Source organism: Cuculus canorus, chromosome 11 (genome assembly GCF_017976375.1).
Source record: "Cuculus canorus isolate bCucCan1 chromosome 11, bCucCan1.pri, whole genome shotgun sequence".
Taxonomy (NCBI): Eukaryota; Metazoa; Chordata; class Aves; order Cuculiformes; family Cuculidae; genus Cuculus; species Cuculus canorus.
In genome coordinates this window covers 2,920,456-2,938,138 of record NC_071411.1, presented here as the reverse complement: position 1 = coordinate 2,938,138, position 17,683 = coordinate 2,920,456, and the positions used below count along the sequence as shown (strand labels likewise).

The 17,683-nt window shown below is 51.2% G+C and overlaps 1 long non-coding RNA gene across 21 annotated transcripts in view; it reads left to right on the top strand.

Moving 5' to 3' along the window:
* Positions 1-17,683, top strand: part of LOC128853251 (uncharacterized) — a 262,276-nt gene that overhangs the window by 224,929 nt on the left and 19,664 nt on the right. For 18 of the 21 annotated variants that reach the window (XR_008451655.1, XR_008451643.1, XR_008451642.1 and 15 more), the window contains 3 exons: positions 61-154; positions 1,029-1,252; positions 8,611-8,840. This is a non-coding gene — a long non-coding RNA (uncharacterized LOC128853251). The remainder of the gene's footprint in view (positions 1-60; positions 155-1,028; positions 1,253-8,610; positions 8,841-17,683) is intronic. The other 3 variants (XR_008451644.1, XR_008451646.1, XR_008451651.1) reach the window with 3 other exon arrangements.

Below are 17,683 nucleotides of genomic sequence, written 5' to 3'. Positions count from 1 at the left end.
GGAGCTGCCAGGAGGTCCTTTGTCCCCTGCCAAGCCTCTTTACTCGTTGTCTCGTCTTAGGAGGAGGATGTGATTAGTGTTTTCTGCCATGGGATGTCAGCTGAGGGATGAGAACTGTGTGCCAAGAGGAGGGAAGAGCTGCCACGGATGGATGGTAAGTGAAAGCAGAGAAGTGCCCCCTTTGCTCTATTGGTTCAGACAAATGATCTTGTTCAGCTTGGTGCTACCTTCTCTCCTGGCAGAAGTGGCCTTCAGCCGCATGTTTCTGGGGGAGGGTCAGCTCTTCTCTGTCTTCTGCTGCCATATGATAAACCATTTCTCAAGAAACCAACTTTATTGGAGTGATATTCCCATATCCCTGCAGCTTCATTGAGAGTTTACCACCTTTGCAAGTCATAGAAAGAGGGTATCATCAACGCGGAAACCTTGTGCCCTGCCAGCTCCTGCTCAGCCCCGTTTGTGTCCCTGAGCTCTGCTGCTCTAAATGAACTGGAGTCAGTGGTGGGGCTGTGCCAGGCAGCAGGGTCTCACCGGGAACATCGCAGATGCACTATCCGGGCAATTACTGTCGGATAGCCATCTCGAGCGGGAAATCGCCTTTTGGACCAGAGCAGGAACAGAGAAGGAACATGGCTTTGGCCTGAAGGATTTTGATATTTGATTGGCATCAGTTTGGCTTGGAGTGAAAAGTCCTAGAAAGGTGATGGAGCAGGGGCTGTGAAACTGCTGGTGCAGGGTAGGTTCCTCTCTGCTACACCTGCCTGGCCCACCCAAAGCCTGCTGGATGAGCAGGAAACCCTGTCCATGAAGACATTCATTTGAAATCACATTGTCCATAGGTCAAACTCCCTCTCAGCCCGTGGTACTTTTCTCCCAGCTCTTCCTAAATCTCTAATAGAAATTAGGCTCCAAGTAGAGTCCCACGAGCTGCTCTCTTCATGGTTGCATTTGATTTCCAGCAACTAATTCAGCCCCAGAGAAAGAGTAATGAAGGCAACAGATTTCCAGGCCTTTCTTTTCCTTCACAGAAGACCATCCTTTTCAGATGTGAAGCTCAGCAAGCCCAAACCAGATCTCTGTTCTCCTTGGGGATTGGTCTGCAAGGATGATGAGAGAAACAAAGTGAGGCCCCAGCCCTCTCTGGAGCTGAACTGCAAAACCACAGGCTTCGCCAAAGCCCCTCAAGCCACCCTGTCTGCCAGCAGAGTTTCTGTCCCTCTCTCTCTCGATTTATGGCTGGAAATATTGACAGGTATGGAAAATCTATTACAAATAACTAAATAACCCTCCCTGCAGCGCTGCTGGCTCCGTAAGCGCTTCCCCAGCTGCAGGGAGGCCACGAGAGCATTCCCTGGAGCGAGCAGGCGCAGGTGGTGCTGGCGTGCGTCTGGAAACAGCTTGACAGCAGAGGGGAGACCGGACCTTCTGATTGTCTGGAGCCTTTCCCCCTGTGGCAGGGCCTCTCGCCTAGCCCTGCAGCCTCTGGGGTTTCCAGACGGCGCAGTGTCCACCCTCGGGAGCCCCACTGGAGGCCCGGGGTCTACGCTCAGCAGTGGCGGCAAAGCAGCGGTGTACCTGGTTTCCTTGAGGCAGAAATGTAATATTGCATTTAAATAGCTTTTTCCTCCTAAAGGGTCCCTAAGTGTTCACTAAGCTGTTAAGAGGCAAGGGGTCAAACCTGCAAGGCGGTGATGGGATAGAGGGGACGGGACCAGGCACTGTGTGGGTCCACCTTGGCAACCGGCATGTTAACCGTGGGAGGGAAGAGATGTTGGTATGGGCTCTTTGCTCTCTGTCTGCTGGCACCTGAAGGAGCTCATGTTGTTAAGGAGCTCCTACGTGCTCATACTGAACCCAAAGGCTGTGTCTTAGATTATCTGACACTGCCCGTTTTTTCTCCACGGATCCCTGAAAAGCGTGGAGCAGGCAAGAACCAGGAGAGGGACAGGTCATTTCGATGTCGAACTCTTGTTACTTCTTGAATAAACCAGAAAGAAAAGGCTCAGTGTTTTCGGTGTGCAGGCAAGCTTTGAGCTAAACCAACCTCTAGTATGTTCCAGTGCATCTTACGTTCTTGAAGAATTTTTCTGATAACACGTTTCTGGGGAAGGAAATCAGCCAAGTGGTCAGCAGAGTGGTATGAGGAGCTCTGGATTTGATAGTGCTGGATAGGGGCAGGCAGCTCGAGGAGGAGAAACTGCACAAAGGGCTTGTTGCAGGTATCTCCCGCCCTATTCCAGCACTCCCCGCTTCCCTGCAGACTTTCGTTCTGTAAAGCGAGTTGGATTGTACCCACTGGGACTGAACAGATGTGCCTGGTGAGTTAGGCTTGTGTTGCCCCTTACACGTATAGACAGGCGCTGTGTACGTGATGGAGAGGTGATCGACCGCTTGTTCTTGTCTTGAAGAGCCTTCTGTTGGAAGCGAAGGACCAGGGTTCACACCGCAGCTTATGTTTCACCAGTAACTTCTGCTGTTGAAATTGCCTTGTCTATCTTAATCATGCAACGCTTATTTTCCCACACTGGAAAATGAATTCAGCACTGCTGGCAAAGCCAGAGGCTGGGAAGTTTTAATTACTGTTTGTACAGTGCTTTGGGGCTCTGGAGTGAATGGTGCTGGAGGCCTAGGAAGGGTTACGTTATATTGGCAGTTACTTCTATTTATTATGTATGTGAGCTCTGTGGTCCTGTCAGCAGCTCCTTCCTGATGCCTAGATGCAGTGGAGCTTCCTGATGCAAGTAGTACAAATATCCCCCTCCTGTAGTCGCTCCCCGCTGCTGAGCATCACTGCGCAGTGAGAGGGAGACCTACTGAAGTCCAGTGTCCAACTCCAGCCAAAATAAATTCATCTGGTGTGTGTCTGTTAGCACGCAGGAGATAAGAGCCCTAAGGCTCTCCTTTCACATGGCTTTTCCCATTAGAGCATCTCTTCCTTAGGCAATGCAGCCAGATCCTACATTAACCTTCCTGTCCCCCCCCCCGCTTTGCTCAGGACGCCACCTCTTTAATTATAATCCATCAAATTCCACTCTCCTCTACCTGGAAGAAATGGGATTTGGGGACAAGGAACAAATGTGGAGGCGTAAGTCTCTTTTCATGGGAAAGGAAATCTATCTAGCACCCTGCTGGGAACCCTGCTTTGCCTAAACCCCAGCATAATGCAGTAAGACGGTAAGGCTCTTAGCGGGTGAACAGTGCAAGAGTCCTATTAAGCATGGCTCAGGTTTTTGCGGTCAAGTGTTCTGCGTTGCACCCAACGCACCGTGTTTTGCACAAAGGGGCGATTGTGGCCCCCCCTGCTTTGACATCAGCATCCAGTGTGGGCTGCAAAGAGGATGGGCTCTTCAACAACCACTCACGTGTTGAAGCGGGTGCTTCTTGCAACTCGGGAAATGAGTTTGTAGGGGATAGGGGTGTTTTGGTATTGGCAAAGTCCTGGAAAAAGGATGTGTTTGCTATCAATTAGCATGTGTGCCCACACACGTACACCTGTGGGTATGTGAAGTAAGATGGTATCTAGGCTTAAGGTACCATCTGCATGAAAGTTAGTGAGGGAATGGGATAACTTCTACCTAAAATATTATTTCTGGGTTCTTTTAATCACAGCTGTGTTTCAGTAGTACGAGAAATATCCAGCTGGTTGCCGCAAAGGTCAAAATTAGGGTTACTTAAAATTTAATAAAGCTTCTAAAATGCAAAAACCTCCCCAAAAGATGTGCTTTCCCTCTTTAGCCAGAGCTCACACCGCTGGTTACTCCTGAGCAGTGGCTCCCTGTGGTGGCAGTGGGCAACCCCTCTCTGGCTGTACCAGGCAGGGCAGGATAAGCCCAGGCAGGACCTCTGGGGTGAGGGCAAAGCCTGGGTGATAGTGCTGCAGTTACCACCAACGGGTGACGTTGCTTCTGCTGTGTCCCCTTCCGTCTGAGGTAGACAGAGGCAGGAAGAAGTTAGCTGAGCCTCTGCGGCCCCGATGCCACGTGCTCAAGACGGTTTCATTTACTTCTGGGTACATTGATGGCTTTTGCCGTGTGGCTGCTGGGTCGAGACCTGTGTCTTTCTCAGGGCGATTGGTTCCAGGTCTTGTGAGTTACCAAGACCATGTCACCAAAATCAGATGAGCAACACGTCCACCGGTTCTTTCAGTGGGACCGGTGTGTTGGGGTGTGATGGAGCCAGCCCAGCCCCACACCGGAGAAGCACAGAGCAGCGAGGAGCTGCTAACAGCGCCACTTGCATCCCTCCAGCGCTTCCCTTCCAACAAACAGATGGTAGAGAAAAGTATTGTGCAATGGGTTTCTCCAGTCTAGGGGAACTCCTGTTCTTTCTCTGTCAGGATATTGCTCTCTGCAGTTCCTCTAATATCCAGTGGAGGCAAAGTAACAAACGCACGGATCCAGGTATCACCTGCTGCTGAGCTTACACCACAGACGCTTAGGAGCAGTAAAAAAATGCTAACACCACAAATTTAACCTGTAGTTGAAATGTGCCTGGTTTGGGGATGGGGCCAGAGCTGGCCCCACAGGGGAGAATCCAGCTCCAATCACTCTGAGGAAGCAGACTCTAAAGAATTTAAGGCTGAAGAAAGCAGGGAAGGATTCAGCGTGAAGCCAGAAAACCAATTTTGAGGAAGAAACACAGCTTGCCTTGTGTCCCCTGTCTCTGCGAACCAAAAGGGAGAGGCCGCCTATCGCTACCCATCGCTTCAGGTTGGCACCTGAGGCAAGGGCAGCACCCCTGGGTGCTCACCAGCCTCTGTCAGCGGGGTTAGGATGGCTGCTGCCGATCCCAGCCCGCCTTCAGCCCATGGCTGCTTTTAACCCCTTGGGGAGGGGTCGGCGTGGCCAGCCGGAGTGGGAGAACACCAGCCCACTGAGCGCTCCACGGCTGCCGAGGACACTGCCGCGATTCATTCATGTCCCTGCTCGGGGCACAGATTGTAAACACGGTAGGGAAGCCAGGCTACATCCCAGCCCAGCCTGGCTGCCTGCCTCAAGGTCCTCGTCGCCCAGATTTTGGAGCTCACCTCATTTCCCATTACCTCTAAGCAGTAATGGTGAATGTTTCAGTAATGTTTCCTAAAAATAAAAATGTCAACAGAAATAGCTGTTTAATAACACGAGTCTGTGCATCTTTGGGCCCTCATCAGTCTTCAAGCTGGAAGAGAAATGCTCATGAGTTTGAGAAGCTCCCTTACCGCACATGGACCGGCATCAGCTGAGGCAGGAGGGCTGTTAGAGGATTGTTTTCCCTCCCTCCCTAGGCAAATAGCCAAACCCTCTCCAAAAACAGGCCAACAGTTTGACAGAAAAGCTTGTATCTGAAGGAAAGAAACACAACTTGTTTGACCGTGTGGAGATGCCTGTAGTGTGGCAGGGAATGGACTGGGTACTGTTCCTTCATTTAAGGAGGGTGTTAATGGCTTTCATGGGGAAAGAAGGTAAAGGATACAGGCACCGTATGTTGGGCAAAGCTTTGCTATGAGGGGATGCTTTAAATGCTGGTCGAGTTGGTCTGGTCCAGTTCAGCCTTAAATGTTAGGGAGCTGCCCTTGATGGAAAATTCAGGAGCTGTGTTAACAGCAGCACTACACAGCAGCACAGGAGCGAAATCGGAAACTTTGGACAGCTTTTTGGGTAATGAGTGGTTGAGCCAGGGTGCAAAAATAACAAAATTAACTCCTACTTGTGGTTCAGGCAATGTTAAACCCCTACAATTCAGGGTTTGGGGGAATCGCCCTACTTGGCATCATCACTTGCTTTCCTTTGGGCCCTAGTCTGTCCCCATCAAAATCCCTGGCTGGATCCTTTACAGGAACCAGGGTCGGGAGCTTCTCCCCACCAGCTGAGGATGGATGGTGGATGCTCTGGTGGTTAAAGCACTAGTATCGGCTGTGTTAACCCATCTCCTGTGCCCCATCTGTGAGCTGGCAGCTCTGCTGGGTGTGCAGCATGGTTGAAGAGTCCCGTGCTCAGTAGGGGAACAGGGCATCCAAGGACATCAGAGGACAGTGAAAGCCTTGTCATACAGCCTAAAGTCTCACAGTAAGTGTCTATTAATACACCACGTCTGCACTTCCTCCAGGTATTTACAGTGTGCTTGCTTCCTGGTAGCTTTTAAAACCACAGCTCTGTTTTGACATAGCAACTCCTTTTCTTTTGGGGATGCATTTGGTACCTCAAGTGCGTTTGGATGGGGAATTGTGTCCATAAAAACCTACCTCATTTTGAAAAGTGAAGAGGATTTCCCTCTAAAAATGATCTCTGTCTCCAGGTGAACAGTTTCAGTCTGTCTTCCGGGAGCATCTCTGCTGTGGAGATGTCGGCTGTGGACGAGTACCTCTGAACCCATATAAAATAGAGCAGTGAGAGCATCAGCGCAGCCAGCAAGGTCTTCTCCCTGCTGTGTGGGCTGTCCCAGGGAAACGGGAGCAGGTGGAGATTCCTAGGTGCTTGGAAAGGACCTTTGGAGGCTGCTGGAGTGCAGGGGCCCCACAAAACCCCTGAAAGGTGGTTGGTTTCTTACCCTTGGCCAGGGCAGAGCCCTTTGTGCCATTCACTGATGCTTCGGCAAATGAGCCAAAACTGCCACAGCTGCAAAACAGGACCAGTCGACAACCAGGATGAGTCCAGCTTGTGAGTCAAGCTAAGCTGGAAAAGTAGGGAAAAAGGCATTTTCATCCCAGGGAAACAATGGGGAAATTAAATAGAAACTGGGACATCAGTTCCTCCACCCTTCCCTAAGGAGAGCAATGGGCTGCAGAGGCCAGTTCCCAAAATCCAGCATCTGTTGTAACTCAGTTGTACCCTCCAAGAAACTCTTTTTTGCCACAAGATGTGCAGCTCCTGCCAGAGTGACTTCCTTCTCTTCAGCTGGAGCTGGAGACAAAGGAGAGAATCGTTGCTAATGAGCAATTCATGGAGAATTTCATCTTGGTATTTGCATCACTAGCACAAGACAAGGCAGCGTGACAACTTTCCTACCATGGTTAAGGGCAGTGCTCAGAGGAGAATGGGAGCCTTGAGGTCCTGTGAGCAGTAAGAGCATGTTTCAGCATTGTTTGTTTGCAACAGAAGAACCCAATTTCCATCACTGGAAAAACAGCCATGGAGAAAACCACAAGAACCCGTCGTTCTGGTTAGGCCTTTGGGTTTTTTGTGAGGATTTTTTGAATACTCCTTTGCAATTAAAATTCCCACTGGGTTGTCTTGCTGTTTGCAAGGCTGATTGGGAAGGTGCAGGTAAGCTGGCAAGCGGGGTTGCCCTGGAGCATCGAACTACATTCAATTAGCCCACCTTGACAGCAGGAACATGGTTAGTTGGCAGCACATCACCCCTCCTGGTAAATTGGATACTGCCTGGTGGGTTAGTCACACCAGAGAAGTAAATGGCTCACAACTTGCTGAGACAAATTCCTCCCTGCTTTAATTAGCCGTGAGATGCTGGAATGCCAAAAGCTCTCTCTCTGCCCCTGCCCATGTTTACACTCAGTGCATCAATCCAGTTTGGACTCAAGTCTCCAAATATTTGCTATTAGCAAATATTGCTAAGTTTTGCCATTCCAGCTCCCTCCAATAAGCTGGAAAACAGAGATTTATGTCCCTAGTCTTTTAAAAAAAAACCAAAAAGACAGGGGCTTGGGTGCCGGGATGACAGCAGGAGAGCCAGAGCTGCTCATCCGGCTTCTCTGCTCTGCACCAGCTCAGTGTCACCCCTAAAAAGCAGTGACAGAGGGGGAGGCTTCTGGCACCCTGAGGATGGAGCAGGGGCCACGTGGTGGGAGTTGCTAATGTAAATGAAGGATCCATTAACAGTTAAAGCTCAATCCTGCCTTTGCTGTCAGTTTTTTATACCACGTCTTATAAAATCGGTTGGATATCACGTAGTGTTTGGTTTCGCTGGTGTGTCTGCAGCAGGTAGGACTGGCTCAGTGGGAGGCTGGTGTGATTTTGACCCCCTGAACTGTCCTGGATGGCTTTGGGTAGATCTGTTTAGGAATGGAGCATCTCTGCTTAGCTTGTGAGGTTTGAGGAAACTCTTCCCTTTCCACATCTCCTCCTCGCCCATCGTATTTCTTTTACGGCCATGATGACAGGCAGGTAACTGAGCTGTTTTCAAATGAGTCTCCATAATTCTGATGGTGATGGGGAGGTTTTCAGTCCAGCCAGCTGCCACTGGCCAGCACTAGACTTAACACTTCTTATCTGACAGAAAATACACTGAAAATTGTAAAAACAATCCGCATTTGAACCTTGGTCGTGCTAAACAGCTCTCAGGATGCAGTGAGTGCAGTTGTTAAATAACTCTGTTTAATTTGCACTAACAAAGCACACAAATTCCTTGTCCTATAAACTATGCTAAAGTGTTGCTTTTCTATAAAGATGTACAAGGTTAATTTAAAGATCTGAGGTCTCCTGATCCTCCAGCTTGTTGCACCACCCTTCCCATGTGTAAAAATGGAGGCGAGAGGCAGTCTGGTCCGGTTTACCTGCTCATACGCACAGCAGAGAGGTGCAGTTGCTCTGCAGGGACGGATGGGTTTGAACATGTATGGCATTAAGGCACACGCTTAAAAACTTCCAGCTTATAAATACTGATTCTCTGTTCCAGAGGCGCTCGTCTGAACCTGACTGCAGGGAGCCAGATGCCAGATAAGGGCTACAGTCCTTGCCTTCGTGTTGGTTGGTAATGACTCTCGCATCGATTGCCGGAAGCACCGGCCGGCACGCAGCAGCCGTGGCGGTGGCTGCAGAGCCCTTGGCACCAGCAGAGCAGCGCCAGGATGGCGAGGGGACAGCTTGGCTCTGTAGCAGGGGAGCAGAAGAGCCTGTTTGGCTTCAGTAAGTAATGTTGTTCTTCTCAACCTAAAATGGAGCTTGAACTAATACTTTATTGCTCCCACCCAAACTCAAAACAGGAGCCTCGATCGCTGGGATGTTTTGCCAAGACTCTGCACGGCGCAGTTTTAGCAAAAGTAAGCCCAGCCCCTGAGACATCTGTGTCAAGAACCCCGTGCTTGGTAATGGTTGATCACATATATTTAAGCCAACGCAAGCTGATGACAGGGGAAGCAATCCCATGACACAGCCTTGGGGGTTTCTTACTCTGTTATAGCAGCAGGAAGGAAAAGAGGGGCTGGAACAAGAGGAGGGGATGAGGAGGTGATCTTTCTGACAGGAAAGCGAAAGCCTGACCCTAGTAACGCAGTTCCTCACAGTGATCTGCTCTTTTGGACCCTCTACCTGGCATTAGGTGCAAGACCTTCATGGGAGGTGCTGCTCTTGCCCCGCTGGGGGCTGCTGTGATGGTCAGGCTTTGCAGCTCACGTTGTGTTGCACCTTGGAAAGGTGTTTGCTGTCTTTGGCGTTGGTTGGAATGCTCAGGAACTGAGAGGCTTTTCTGTTCTGCAGTTAGCAGAGTGGCTGAAAGGCACAAGTGCTGTAGTACCTGGCATTTTGGCTCCTGTCTACTCTGAGCTGTAAGAGTGATAAGCCAAAAAGGGAGTAGAAGATTACATTCACCCTTTTTCCCGGCATAGGTTAGGAGAAGCAAAAGGATAAATCAGGAGACACTTCAGCCCTTACCTCCTGTTTTTACAGAAATTGCTATACATTACAAGTGCCTTTGCATATTTTATAGCGCTTTAAAAAGCCAATGTAGCTAATCTGGCAGTTGGCTTGTTCAGAGAAGCACAGAACATGTGCAGCCATAAAAACCTTCATTTGAAGCCAAGCTCTTGCATTTTCTAGTGTCTGAAAGGCAATCACTATTACACATCCAAAGAGTTCAGCTGGACTCCCCCCAGCTCCTTGTGGCTGGTGAGGACGAAAACACCAGCATAGCATCCCGAAAAGTTGTGTTGTTGCCATCCAGTAGAGACGTTTCAGTAGCAAAGGCAGCCTCCGTCCAAGGGCTCGCCTTTAGAAGAGGGGCGGCATCCTTTTGTGCAATTGTAGAAAACAGAAGTAGTCCGATTGAAAAGTACAGAGATGAACAAGGCAATGCCAAAAGGTTAGAGGAGTAATAGTCCTGGAGCAATTAGCATCTCTCTAACAAAGAAATGTGGTTCGTGGTGGGGTTGGGTTGCAAAAACGTGCTGTCCCAAGTCCCTGAGAGCTAGTGAGGAGTTAATATTCATAGGGTTTCCTCTGTTTGGTTTTTATTACTACAAAATATGTGGGAATTTGTTATCTTTGGAAAAGCTGCTTCTCTGCCTAGTTTGATCGGAGATGCTCAGGAGGTTCAGCAGTTATCGGTGGTGGCTGTAAGACGTGTGTGCATACACAAATACTCGGTGTGGTCACATAAACCCTCTTCCTGAAGGAAACCAGACCAAAAACATGGTCTCTCCAAGTGCTTGACTCAGCGTGCAGGCTTTAAGGGCTGTTCCCATGTCCCCTTCCTCTCTTCCCTTGGGCATCTGATGTGTTTGATTGTTGGAAGAAAGAGGAAGACAAATGTTGGGGTTAATGGTAAGAGATGTTGGTTGTCTCCAGAGCTCTTGCTCTGCCTCAGTTCAGGTGATGACTGTGTCATCATGGTCTCTCTTCCACTGCAAGGAACAGCTTAACCAAGCCTAAGCATCTTGTCGGCTTCAAAAAGGGTCCTGGCCGAGAGAAAGCCATCTTCAAACGGGGAAAGGGGTCAGATGTGTTGGGTGTGCGGGACAAGCCAAGGGGGTAGCTGCGAGCTGGCCCACGTGGCGGTGGCAGCCTGTTCAGCTGGTCCAGAGGACAGCCGGGAGCTGACAGTAGCAGTTGGTGCGTTTCCTGACTGTAACCTACTTAAGAGGAAGGCTGAAATCTGTTGCAGGAGGAAGCAGCCAGGAGCACTGGGTGCTGGTGGAATAAGGAGCATGATTCAGCCACCACAAGGCATCTCCCTGTAGGAGAATTACCTTCCCTATAAAGCAGCAGGCATTGTTCTTAAGTGTTATCAAGCTTAAATCGGTTCCCTAGGTGACATCCTGGTAAGTGGATTTCCCAATTAAGCACATCCCGATTAAGTGGGATGTGCTGTAATTACAGAGTGCTCAGCACTGGGAGCAAATCAGATCCGTTCACAGCAGAAGGGCCGGATCAAAGCTCTTCCTTAGGCTGGAGTGGGTTGCACCAAGGCGCTTCTGGAAATGCGAAGGTGGGCAGGCAGGAGCTGGCATTTTGCCACCATCCCCACCATGCTGGTCAGCACGTTCCCTGCAGAAGGAGGATGCTGGAGGAAGCCCCAGTGCCACATCTTTAAACCCTCGGATACAGAAGCAGATTGCTTTTGAGGCTGCTGTCCTGTGTCTCCTACTAGTCCATGATCTGCTGGATGAAGCCTTTGCTCCTGCCAGAGAAAATCTCTGTTAGCAGAAATGGCTGTGTGGATGCTGTGCGGGAAGCGGTCGCTGGTCCTGCGGAGGCAGAGGCTGTCAGAGGGTGCTGCCGCCTGCCAGGCAGATGTTACAGCCCTTCAGAATCAAATTCCCGTGGCAAAGCCCAAGAGAGGCAGTTCTTCCTTCCCTCTCCCTGTTCCTGTTCTTCTGGCTTCCTCTTAGAGGACCTTCCACCTCCAGGATGAAGCCTAGTGGCTCTGGAGTCAGACTGGGGCTACGTAAGCCCATTCCTGTGATGCTTTGTGGTTCCCAGCTAGTGTTGGGCCATCATGAGGAGAGACCAAGATGTTCCTTGGTCTGTCAGTGACAGGAAGAACTGCCTTGGATGCCTCGGTCAGAGTGTTTTTAGCTGGGTGGAGATATGAAATCTGATTGGAGACCTTCTGGGAATTAACAGGTCAAGGCAACACTGAAATTCTGGAGAGGGGACATCAAGTGTTGATGTGGTGCGAAGGGAGGTGAAACCTGTACTGGTAGGGGTGTGCAGCACAAGAGTGTGGCCACCTTGGAGCCGGAGCAGGACTCTAGACCTGAACGTGGACCCTCAGACCAGGCCAGCCTCCGGAGCAGAGCCTCTCACCAGGTTCACCCAGCTGCCCCAGGACCCTTAATGCCCACTTTCCTAGGAGAGGAGGGGATGCAAATGCAGCACAGCACGCTTTCTCTGGAGGCTCCCAGGTCATGCTGGCTGCTGCACATCTTTGGTGGCTGTGGTGCTTCCAGGGATCTTGTGCTCACAGGCAAGATGGCTAAACATCTCTCACACCCTCTACACCGATGTTCTTCTTTGCCAGCGTTACAGGGCTGGGGGCAGGAGCCCATCTGGTTCCTAGGAGTGAGACCTTATATTTTGGAGTCACTTATTACATGATTTATAGCTGCAGAGAGAACATTATGGTAGGACAGCAGGGGAAACCAACGAGCTGCTCCTCTCTTTGAGAGCGTTAACCATGTGTACATGAATTGTTTCTGATCCACGTGGACTGGGGTTGATTCACACTCGCTTTCCCTGGGCTGACCCTGCGGTGCCCGCAGAGGGCACGCTGCTGCCGCCCTGCAGCACCTCAGCCCCCTTGCTGATGCCTCCTCCGCTCCGTCTGCCGCCCCAGCAGCTTTCCTCCTGCCCGCAGGTGGGATGCTGGATGCTCCCGTCCCGTGCCCTGGGCTGCCCGCAGAGATGTGTGTGCAGGGGCTCTGCTGCTGTTGCACCCCGAAATCCTTGCTCTGCTGCTTCTCCCATACTGCTGGTTTTGCAGTGCCACCCGCTGGCGGAGGCTCCTCTGCAGCTCTTCTCTGCCACAGGTGGTGCTCCAAACATCAAATATTAGAAGGATGCCTCTGGTGGGTGTAATTCATAGAGTGTGTCCTATAGGTGCTGGTCTGGGACATCTGGAAACCTTTTGGTGTCCTTTCCAGTCTACCTGAATGGATGCTGAGCCTGAGCAGCAAGCTCACTGGGTTGGCAGAGTCCCAGGCATCATCTCAGACTGTGTTTAAGGCGACTCATACTGGCTCACCCCAGCGGATTATCCAGCCGTGCATCCTGCCTGTAGTGGGGCAGGACAGGTGGCAGCAGCAAGGTGGCTTCCCGTCCCCACTCGCCGGGTCTGCCAAATCGGTTATGCGAGTTCTGCGTTCGTGTTTTCCGCTGCAGGATAAAAGACAAACCCCTGGCTGATACCAAAACCCATGCAGTACATAAGCAGCATCTGTCCCCGTGCGTAGCGCGCTCCCGGGGATGCAGGCTTGGGGACTTGTGTGGAAGAGGATGCTTCAGGGACCCTCCGTTATCATCAGTCGCTCAGGCTCCCTGAATTCAAGGCCAGGTTGGATGGGCCTTGGACAGCCTGATCCAGTGGGAGGTGTCCCTGCCCATGGCAGGGGTTGGAACTGGAGGATCTTTAAGGTCCCTTCCAACCCAAACCATGCTATGATTCTATGAATTCATTCTCCCTCGCTGGCCCCATTTATACTCTTGGCTTTATCCTCGGTTTAATATCTGTGAGCCCAGTTGAGAAACAAGAGGATAGACAGCCCAAAGAGAGTTGTTGGGGTCTGTGCGTCGCGAGCTGGTGCAGGCAGGAGGCTGCTGCCAGGCTGGTGCCCCGCTCGCTGCCCAGCCGCGATCACCGTGTCGTGCAGCAGCACAGCAGGACCGCCAGGAACTTTCTCCCGGGTCTCCTAATAGACGGCAAGCGCTTGTTTAAAATAAAGCCTGACAAATGGCATGGTGGGGGCGTCAGGTCCTGGAGCACTGTCTTCTGAGAAGTATGAAAAGGCACCGGAGGGGAGCCTGGCACAGCCTCCCAGATGACAGTAATTAAAGGCTTTTGCACTCAGGCACTGGGAGCTGCTCCTCTTGCAAATTGGCCTTGATTGAAGAGGAAGAGAATGATTAGGCTGAAGGCAGCGATGGGGGTGGCAGGCGAAAACACTGAGGTAAGTCTCAATTTGCCTTCTGATTTTTTTCCCCCCCCTTCTTCCTCTCTCCCAAACGATGTCCTTGTGGGCAGAGGGAGCAGTGCTCCAGCTCTGCACAGCCTGAGCTGCTCAGGGGGGTGTTGAGCCAAAAAGGAGCCTCTCTGCCCGGATCCTGCCCACGCAGCCCCAGAGCAACCCCAGTGCCTGGTGCAGCCAGAAAGCTCTCCAGGCTGGATCGTGCCAGGGTCACCCATCTCTTTGCAGAGCTGGCGAGGGCATTAACTAACTGGGGCTATATCCGTAGCTCCCTGGAGGGACTATGCTCTTATACCATATAAGACCCAGGGGTTATACCTTTCTCCTCTGTTTTAATAATAAAGGGGGTGTTGGTAACTTGTTTAATCTCATTTTACCATGTTATTTATTTTAAACTCCTGGTTTTGATGAAGTTGTCTGAATATATTGGAGTTCAATGCAAGTGGTTCCTGCTGGGTATCTGACAGGGTTACAGAAATATCCTCCCTTCCTACGGGTTTGTCCCTTTTCAAACCCACGAGCACCAAGGATGTCCCAGCTTTGGCTGCCCCAGCTGTGAGTCCTCCGGGGACCTGTTTGTCTTGAAGTACTCTGGGAGGTCACTGTGACATGAGGCTGGATACCACCTCCACACCCACCCACGAGCTTTAGGGCTGAGGAACTGCTCCAAAAGTCAACTGAGATGCTCTGACCCCAAGTGTGGAGCATTAACAGCCAGGTAAAGCAATTTAGCTCAAGGTATGGCGCAACAGAGCATCTCTTTTGTCCTGGTGTGAAGGGCGGCTAAATAAATGGTCTTTATTCAAGCACCTGTAAAAACTCCAACACAATGTTTTCCTCTCTCAAGGAAACCGCTGGCCCAGTCTGCAGATGGGTCCCCTGTCTGGGTCCAGTCCTACAACCACCGAGCCCAGTGGCCAAAATCTCTGCAGGCAGATAACGAAGCAGGCCCAGTGCCCTGCATTTAGTGCTCGTTAATATTGGGATGAGATGAGTGGTGAGCTTAATCTCGTGCAGCGATTGTGTGTGTTATAGGGCAATAACTCTGCAAGAACACCATGAAATTCAGCACAGCTTATGAAAAGTGGAGTCAGGGCTGCAAACGTCTGGCAGGAAAGAACCCCGTTGCATCGGTGTGAAACCTGTGGTTGAATCAAAAGGGTGATATGATTGAAAAAGAGACAGACAAAGGTGCTTTACCTGCCAGCTCAGGCAATGTGTGATGCCCAACTGTCCTCACGTGCTGTGCCACAGCTCCTTGCTGGCAGCAGGGTGGGAGATGCTCTGCCTGGGCTGGGCTCCAGCTCCTGCAGTGGCAATCAGCTGCCCTAAATCCTTCCTGGCCTTTCAGAGGACAAGCTGCTTGTTGGAGGGAGCCGAGTGAAAGAGGAAAAACTAATTTACTTCCAGCTCTTGCTGGCAGCGGAGGCAATCACTGTGTGAGCAGGGTTTGAACCACCGTTTTTTTCAGCCCGGTAGTGTCTGTGTATCCAGAGCCCCAACGCGTGGCAGCCTTTGTGCTCTTGAGGTCAGCTCAGAAACCTACTCAAAGCCCGTAGATGGTCCCTGAGCTTTGTGTCCAGCCACAAATACTCAACGTTTGCAAAATGGCTCTCGTGGCTGCGCTCAGCAGCGTTGCAGCCACGAGCAGCGTTGCTGCCAGAGGAGCAGCGAGATGTGTTGCAGGGACAACGACACCCCAAGTCCATACAGACAAGTGGGATTAAATTGATTTGAGGGGTGATTGATGTCACTGTGTTTGCTTGGGGCGGGACGGTCCTCAGTGCATGCTGCTTGCAGTGGTCACACCAGGTTGTCTTCAAACTTGCAGCGCTTGAGGAGCAGGATCAGGTCCAGGTCTAGTTTAACTTCAGAAGGTGGAAAAGAAGAGAGCATGCTTTATCCCCCAAACCAGAAACGAAGCTGGATTCCCTTTCCCCCTCAAAGCATCCGGGCTCAGTCCCAACCCCACTCTGCTTTACCAGGAGCGTAACAGCATCTCATTGCTCCCTCCCATCATCCCTGTTTAAACCACCCTGAATCCAGTCGCAGTCGGGCTGGCCGGTAGGTTTTGCTGATTGTGCTCCAGAACAGCACAGTAAAACCTTCAGAAAATTATTTTTCATTTCCTCGTGCTCCCCTACCGCTGCCTGGAAGCCCTGTGCCGTGCTTGGCTGCGAGAGATTCCCAGAGGCTCTCAGAGTTGGGCTGCGGGGGAGTGAAAGGGGGTCTTTAAGCCCCCCAAGTGCCAAAAGGTGCCTTATGTGGCCCTGCTGCTCATCTCTCCTGGTTATGCGGTAGTGTGACTCGATAGCAGATGATAGAGGTTAGGAAAAGGCCTGGGATGGTTGGGATGTTGTTGCCATGGAAATCATGTGGTGTCTGGAATAGCAAGAACAAGAGCAACTCAAAAAGTAATGATCTGTCACATTGATTAAGGGGGATTTGGAGGGATTTTGTTTAAGGAAAGCCTCGTGCTTCAAGTAATATGGATCCATATGCCACATCTCCCTGTCTGCCTCCTCCTGAAGGGCTCTGTCAACAGGAAATAATCTGATTTGTTTTGACCGGGGGTTTCTCCAGGGAGCACCGACGCGGTTCCTGCCCATCAGCTGCGCTGCACAGCTCCGCCATCCCAAGATGAAAGGCATCAAGTCCATGCAATATTCATTCACTTCCTCTATCCTCCTTCATTCATTTCTTCATCCATTCATCTGCTTCATTCACATTTCCCCGGCACTTTAATGAGCCGTGCTTACCCTCTGCAGTCCCGCAGAGCCTTCCCCTGGTACGCTCTTCGCTGCAGATGGCTCTCTTCAGTCTTATTTATTTAGCAGGGCAGACGTTGGCATGGCTGGAGCAGGGCTGCGTCGTGCCCGGGTGGCATTGGGGGTTTTAAACCCCGGATGAATCCCTCAGGGTTTTGCTATTCCACCTTTCCCATCTCAGTGATTTCTCTCTGCTGCGATTTCCATCTCATCCAGCTCCCATCCTCTTCGTGGGAGCCCATCGCGGCTCCCGTGCCACAAGGGGTGGCTTGGTGGGACACGGCATCCCTGGGGAAGCAGGAGGGAGCTGAGTGGGGAGTAGGCATCGCCGGAGCGCTGGTGCGGGCACTTGCTGCTGAGCCAGAGCCACCGTCCTCGGGGCTGTGTCACCCCCTGCCTGCCCCCACCGTGCAGGTGCTCGAGGAGCGATTTCGTGTTTTCTCTGCCCTGTGCTGCTCTCAGCCACCAATTCAGCAGGGACAGGCGGGCGAGAGCCCCAGCGGGAGCTGCAGGCTCGGGCCAGGGGAGCGGAGCCACAGGCAAGTGAGGGACCAGAATGCTGGTGGGAGCAGCTTGGGGTCACAAGGGACAGGAGGCACTCGCCAGCCCCTGGTTTTAGGGATTTTGCTAAGATGAGGATGGCTTATCCTTCCCATCGCCCAGCTTTGGGTGCTCACAGGGGACAGGTGGGGGCAACAAGCACATCTCTATTTCAGTGCCCTTTTTTAACCACCCCAGAGCAGGTTTGGGGTTTTTCCCCACCAACATCCAGGCATTTCTCTTGAAAATAAAATGTCTGGATAATGGCTGGGTAGAAATTAAAAAAAAATGTATATTAAAAGGAGAAAACTAATTTTCCTGCCCATGATCTCGCTAGTGGAAAACAATCCTTCCTCCCCCCCTGCCTGAAACCCACTTTTGCTGTGCATGCGGGTGAGCTGTACTCCATCGCTCTCCAAAGAGCTAAATGCGTGTCTGAACCAAAGGAAGCAAACAGAAAACATCCGTTCTTTGCATAATGGAGAAAGCTTTCTCTTTTGTTCCCTGCTTTTTATCAAGTATCTGCTGCCATTATTGTTAC